The sequence below is a fragment of the Giraffa tippelskirchi genome, chromosome 12 (genome assembly GCF_054371585.1).
Source record: "Giraffa tippelskirchi isolate mGirTip1 chromosome 12, T2T-mGirTip1v1.2.pri, whole genome shotgun sequence".
NCBI classification, from domain to species: domain Eukaryota; kingdom Metazoa; phylum Chordata; class Mammalia; order Artiodactyla; family Giraffidae; genus Giraffa; species Giraffa tippelskirchi.
In genome coordinates, this window is record NC_137286.1 from 143,613,386 (window position 1) to 143,620,643 (window position 7,258).

The 7,258-nt window shown below is 39.2% G+C and overlaps 1 non-coding gene across 1 annotated transcript; it reads left to right on the forward strand.

The window, feature by feature from the left end:
* The first annotated feature begins 4,757 nt into the window (after positions 1-4,757).
* LOC145530647 (U6 spliceosomal RNA) lies at positions 4,758-4,867 on the forward strand. The gene has a single exon (XR_014071962.1). It is a non-coding gene; the product is annotated as a U6 spliceosomal RNA (small nuclear RNA).
* Positions 4,868-7,258: the final 2,391 nt, after the last annotated feature.

Sequence of the window (7,258 nt, forward strand, 5' to 3'; positions counted from 1 at the left end):
ACATTAACATTTTCTCATCTCAACTGAAGAGCAAGAAGCTGAATTATTAGGTGTGTGGCACACCGCTCAGAAAGCTCTTTGATATTCTCTGTAGCTTTTTATTTCCTCATGAAAAACATTCTGAAAATCCTGACACGTTTGGGAGTGATTAGACCTTGGCTACACTGCAGTTTTTCATTTCAGTTGGATCAATGACTTGTCCATAGGACATGATTTTGAGATCCTGTGGTACTGAGCAGGCTGATCATGCAATTCCAAGTTCAAAGTTCTAGGGTAATAGATCAATCACTATGAGAAAATATGAAGTAAATGGTTTATGCCTGTTCTTAGGGCAATGTAAGATTAACTGACAGCAAAATGGTGAAGAATCCAATCATTTTAACCTTGTCAGTCTCATTCAGATCTAAAGAAAGCTCCTATGCTTGCAATGTAATAAGTACAAAAAAACCCCACATTCGAAAAATGTCAATTATATACTTAATACAAAATAGAGAAATCACATTGGATAGCTTTAAGGTTACTTGATTTAATTTGTAGGAAGAACCTTAAAATAATGAGGAAATCTTAATCTGAATTCAAAAGTTAAGATCTTTCGGGCGATTAGGAAAAGCATGACTGCTAAATGACTTTTCCCAATAGATTAGGGTGCTATAGGCAGGAATTTCACAAAATGTGATCCCTTTGATGAAGCTAATAATGAATTTCAGGTAGAGTACATTCCAGGAATTTAGAATAGACTGAAATTACCCAGATCAGAGTCGTCAGATGGGAAAGCATTCCCCTTAGTTACTCCAGCTGTGCCGAGATATTACAGACCAGAGCGTATCTGAAAAGAAGTCACATCATGCACATTATCTCCCCTCCTCCCACAGGGAGACATAACATCAACTTCAATAAAATTATTAAAAACACAAAGTAACAGGAAAAGGATTTGAAAAATCACTCCTGGATTTTATTATAATGCTTGACTCCTTATGCCTTAAATTCTGAAATTCTGGGGAAACAAAAAGTGATGTTATATTTACATATTTACTATTGGTTTCTCCCATTATTTCTAGAAAGCTCTTTTTTCCACTCATGTGTTTTCTAGATCCCATATACTTCCTGACACATAAAGCAGATCTGTATTTAATTTCACACTGATATCTGTGTCAATGTCTATCGGTTCAGTTCAGTCGCTCAGTCCTGTCCGACACTTTGCAACCCCATGAACTGCAGCATGCCAGGCCTCCCTGGCCATCACCAACTCCAGGAATCCACTCAAACTCATGTCCATCGAGTCGATGATGTCATCCAACCATCTCATCCTCTGTCGTCCCCTTCTCCTCCCGCCCCCAATCCTACCCAGCATTAGGGTCTTTTCCAATGAGTCAACCCTTCGCATGAGGTGGCCAAAGTATTGGAGTTTCAGCTTCAACATCAGTCCTTCCAATGAACATCCAGGATTGATCTCTTTTAGGATGGATTGATTGGATCTCCTTGCAGTCCAAGGGACTCTCAAGGGTCTTCTGCAACACCACCGTTCAAAAGCATCGGTTCTTCGGCACTCAGCTTAGCTATATCTAAAAAGATAACCATCTATATGGACATATAAATATGGATGCATAACATTTTAGCTATGGGGTAAATACTCCAGGAGATGGTGAAGGACAGAGAAGCCTGGCATATTGCAGTCCATGGGGTTGCAAAGTGTCAGACACTACTTAGCAACTGAAGAACAAAATAATATTATAGATGTTAAGATCTTAGAAGAGGTTGTTTAATAACTTTGACTTGGGAGCCAAGTTGGAATGAGACCTGGCAATCCAGCCAGACCTGGTTGTGTGCTAAGGTGTCTGGCTGCAAGTTCTGGAAGTCAGAGATCCGGATGCAATCAAATCTTTGGAAAGCCTGATTGAACACTGTGGTGCTTCATTGATTTTGACACCATAAAATGCATTAGATTCAGTGAATGGGGTTCTTATAGCAGAGAATCCATTTAGAGGGATCCAGACTAAACCACACCAGCAAAGGAAAACACTGGAATGGCAGGCACCAGTCCTTGTAGGGAGGTGTTTGTGTTTGCATTTATTTATTTATTATGGGACTTGACCTCACTTACTAATTATCACCTACTGGCAATTTAAACTGGGCCTATGCACAGATCATTCTAGGAAGTAATTTTAAAGATATTAATTAAGCTTTAAAGAGAGCTTATCAAAAAATGTAAATGAACACATTTTAAAAATTTCTCTGTATGTATTTGGCCACCTGCCTTCTTGTTTTGCCGCCTATTTTCACAGGCCTGACATATAGCAGTGAATATATTAACAGAAAAGAACATGTCTAGAACTCTGACATAGTGTATATATTTTCTCCTGGAAAGCCTTTTTCCCCTCTTATTTTGGTTCAGATGTGTATATCTATTTTTTTTCCCCAAACTCGACGTTTCTTTTAAAGTGTAAGGTTTATTTTCACACTTCTGATTGCCAGGGGAAGAGGAAAGACATTGTCACACATCAGACATTCTAATCCAGACATTATGCAACCACAGTGATGAGGATTAATAAAGATTAGTTTGGTTCCCGCTTAAAAAGTCCTAGCACTTCAGCAATATTATTGCTGGGCATACAGAAAAAGAATAGTTATCATATGCTTTTGAAACATGCTTGGTTTGGGGTATAGCACATTGTTGTCCATGTCTGAAGCTTACTTTTATTGAAGTGTTTCCTAGCTACTTTTTTCCAAGAAGCTACAGCTAGGCTATAGGATTTGTGAGGCAAAATTTTACATGTATGGGTGGGGAAATATCATTCTTCAAATAGCCGCTTTGCTGAGTTTGCTTAATTTCTTTCTTTTTTAAAATATTGTTACTTGTATTTTTATTTGTATTTATTTTTTTTTGCTTTTGTCATTGTTGTTTTATTTTTTTAAGCATGTGGGATCTTAGTTCCCCCACCAGAGATCAAACCCATGTCCTCTGTTTTGAGAGTGTGAAATTAACCCCTTGACCAACAGAGAAGTCCCTTGTTACTTGTATTTTAAAATGGAATATACGGTTTATTCTAGTTATTCTACAGTTTATTCTAGTTGTGCTAGTTCAGACATCATTCGTTAAGAGTTTTATCAAGCTAGTTGTGTCGTCTCAAGGCTACATAATCATTCGTCTTCTTCTTTTTTGTTTTAATTTTTCAAATGCTCACTGAGAAGAACAAACCCAAGTACATTCTCTTTCCTTACTCCCGAAGTGGCCACTTGAATGAGCCAAGCAGTGACTTGTTTTCGTTGGATAAATACAAAATGAGTTCCTTTGAAGGCTCTAGGGTAAAGAAAGGAGTGCTAATACAAGCAGACAAGGGGGAATAAAAGCATCAACACGTACAGATTTCTTTCCTTCTTTCTTTTTTGTGGATTTCTCCTTTAAAGAAGTCATTCGATTCACCCTCATACTAACTGAGGCTCTGAGATTCACTTGGCTTGTGAGTGAAAGAATTATTACTCAGCATTTTGAAACTGGGAGGAAAGGATTTTGCTTCAACTAAACTGTATTAGTTTCCTAGGACTGTTGTGTTCAAGTACATAGACTGGGTGGCTTAAATAATGAAAATGAATTGTTTCACAGTTCTGGATGCTAGTCCAAAATTGAGGTGTCAGAAGAATTGGCTCCTTCAGAAAGTGATGGGGGACAATTTACCCCATGCCTGTCTCCTAGCTTCTGAGAGTCTCAGGTGATCTTGAGCTTGTAGACATATTCTGCCTGTGTGATCACATCTACATCTGTCTGCATATGTTTGTTTTGTGTCCAAATTTTCCCTTTAACAAGGACACTAGTCATATTATGGTGGATTAAGAACCACACTAATGACCTCAGTTTAACTTGACGAACTTTGTAAAGACTCAATTTCATGTTTTTTCTAAATGTATGTTTTAATTGGAGGAAATTGCTTTCCAATGTTGTTGGTTTCTGCTATAAAACAATGCGAATCAGCTCTATGTATACATATATCCCCTCCCAGTTGAGCCTTCCCCTCCCCCCATTCCACCCTTCTAGGTCAACACAGAGCACCAAGGTGGACTCCCTGTGTTATATATCAGCTTCCAACTCAGTTCAGTTCAGTCGCTCAGTGGTGTTTGACTCTTTGGAATTCCATGGACTGCAGCACGCCAGGCCTCCCTGTCCATCACCAACTCCCAGAGCTTACTCAAACTCATGTCCATCGAGTCGGTGATGCCCTCCAACCGTCTCATCCTCTGTCATCCCCTTCTCTTCCCGCCTTCAGTCTTTCCCAGCATCGGGGACTTTTCCAGTGAGTCAGTTCTTCGCATCAGATGGCCAAAGTATTGGAGTTTCAGCTTCAGCAGCAGTCCTTCCAATGAACACCCAGGACTGATGTCCTTTAGGATGGACTGGTTGGATCTCCTTGCAGTCCAAGGGACTCTCAAGAGTCTTCTCCAACACCACAGTTCAAAAGCATCAGTTCTTCAGTGCTCAGCATCTTTTATGGTCCAACTTTCACAACCATACATGACTACTGGAAAAACCATAGCTTTGACTATGTCTTCACAAGAGAAGACTATTTAATTAGTCTTCACAAGAGAAGACTCTACACATGGATATCACCAGATGGTAAATACTGAAATCAGATTGATTATATTCTTTGCAGCTTCAAACTAGCTATCTATTTTATACATGATAGTGTATATATCAGTTCTACTTTCTCCATTCATCCCACCATCTTCTTCCCTAGCAGTGTCCTCAAGTCCCATTTTCTATGTCTGTGTATCCCTGCCCTGAAGCACATTTACTAAAACTGGAATGATACACAGAAGGTTAGCATGGCCCCTGTGCAAGGATCCTATTTCTCAATAAGATTGCATTCAGAGATACTAAGGGTTAGCACTTCAAGATATCTTTTTTGGTGGGGCAGTGGTGCAAATTCAACTCATAACAATATATTACCTTTGATATTGTTAGAAGTAGACATTTACGGATTCTATTTTCCAGAATCAGCACCATACTTCTTCTTTCTTTCCCTCTTTTCTTGACTCTACTAATTTTTCTGCAATTCTCTAACCTTGACATGGAGTAATGTCAAAAGCTGGAAATCCTCTTTTATTTTTAAAATGAGATTTCCATTCCTGTGATATTTCATCTTGCAGAAACAAGGACTAGGTATGTTTGCCTTCATTCAACAAATTTGCATTGAATCTCTTCTGTGTGTAGAAACTGGATGTCTTAGGGGACAAGAGAAATGCAAGGTGTCCCTCAAAGCAGGCAAAGGAGAATGGCATGCTTTTTGGGGTCAGACTATGAGGTTCAAAATTTGCCTCTACCAGTGGTATATTTGGGCTAGTTACTTGGCTTCTTAGTTTTGGTTTTTGTATCTCCAGTATTTTGATGATCACATTGATAATTCCTTTTCGTTGTTCAGTCACTCAGCCATGTTCAACTCTTTGTGACCCCATGGACTGCAGCACGCCAGGCTTCCTTGTCCTTCACTATCTCCTGGTGTTTGCTGAAACTCATGTCCATTGAGTCTATGATGCCATGCAACCATCTCATCCTTTTGTCATCCCCTTCTCCTCCTGCCCTCAATCTTTCCTAGCATCAGGGGCTTTTCCAAGGAGTCAGCTCTTCACATCAGGTGGCCAAAGTATTGGAGCTTTAGCTTCAGCATCCGTGGTCATATTTCTAGCTTTTTTTTTTTTTTTTCTGTTAAAGTAGAAGCTACTTAATTAATGGTAGCACTTCAGAGGACTCAGACTTAACACTCTTTCATGGACTTCCTAAAAGTTCGTAAAGCTTTCAGAGCAAAGATCAATGGTAACTGAAATGCTCAGCACAAAAAGAATTATAATTACACAAGATGTAAGAAGTCCCTTGGGTAAAGTGCTTTATTGTCATTTTGTTAACAGATTGGTAAAGAATAACTCACATCTTGATAAAAAGTTGAAATTAATACTCATCATAGTCAGTGAAGTGTATTAGTATTGATGAATCATTTTCAAGCTACACCCCAATGATGTGCCAAACCAATTTGAAATTAGGCAATTCCTCAAAAAGCTTCTTTTCACTTGTGCTCTACTGTGCTTATTGGAATATTTGATTTTTATTCCTTTAAGAGATATGGTGTTGGATATTTTGAGGATAGTTTGCTACAAAACTCAAGATTTTGAAATGGAAAAAAATAATTCACTGTATTTGCTACAGTCAAAACGTTTTGAATAGAGACTCCCCTGGTGATCCAGTGGTTAAGACTCTGTGCTCCCAATACAGGGGGCATGGGTTCAATCCCTGGTTGGAAAAATAAGATTCTGCATGCCACACAGGGTGGCCAAGAAATTTAAAAAAAAATAAAAAAAATAAAAAGAAAAAAATTTTTGAGTAGTCATATTAAGGACACAGTTTTGGATCAGATGGTAAAGTATCTGGCTGCAATGCGGGAGATCCGGGTTTGATCCCTAGGTCAGGAAGATCCCCTGGAGAAGGGAATGGCAACCCACTCCAGTATTCTTACCTGGATAATTCCATGGACAGAGAAGACTGGCAGGCTATAGCCCATGGGAATGCAAAGAGTCGGGCATGACTCAGTGACTGTCACTTCACTTTCAGTCATTTCACTCACTCAGTCATGTCCATCTCTTTGTGATCCCAAGGACTGTAGCCCACTAGGCTTCTCTATCCATCACTAACTCCTGGAGATTACTCAAACTCATGTCTATCAAGTCAGTGATGCCATCCAACCATCTCATCCTCTGTCATCCCCTTCTCCTCCTGCCTTCAATCTTTTTCAGCATCAGGGACTTTTCCAGTGAGTCAGTTCTTCGCATCAGGTGGCCAAAGTATTGGAGTTTCAGCCTCAACATCAGTCCTTTCAATGAATATTCAGGACTGATTTCCTTTAGGATGGACTGGTTGGATATCCTTGACATCCAAGGGACTCTCAAGATTCTTCTTCAACACCACAGTTCAAAAGCATCAATTCTTCAGTGCTTAGCTTTTTTTATAGTCCAACTTTCACAACCATACATGACTACTGGAAAAACCATAGCTTTGACTATGTCTTCACAAGAGAAGACTATTTAATTAGTCTTCACAAGAGAATACTCTACACACGGACATCACCAGATGGTCAATACTGAAATCAGATTGATTATATTCTTTGCAGCTTCAAACTAGCTATTTTATACACGATAGTGTGTATGTCAGTTCTACTTTCTCCGTTCATCCCACCATCTTCTTCCCTAGCAGTGTCCTCAAGTCCCATTTTCTATGTCT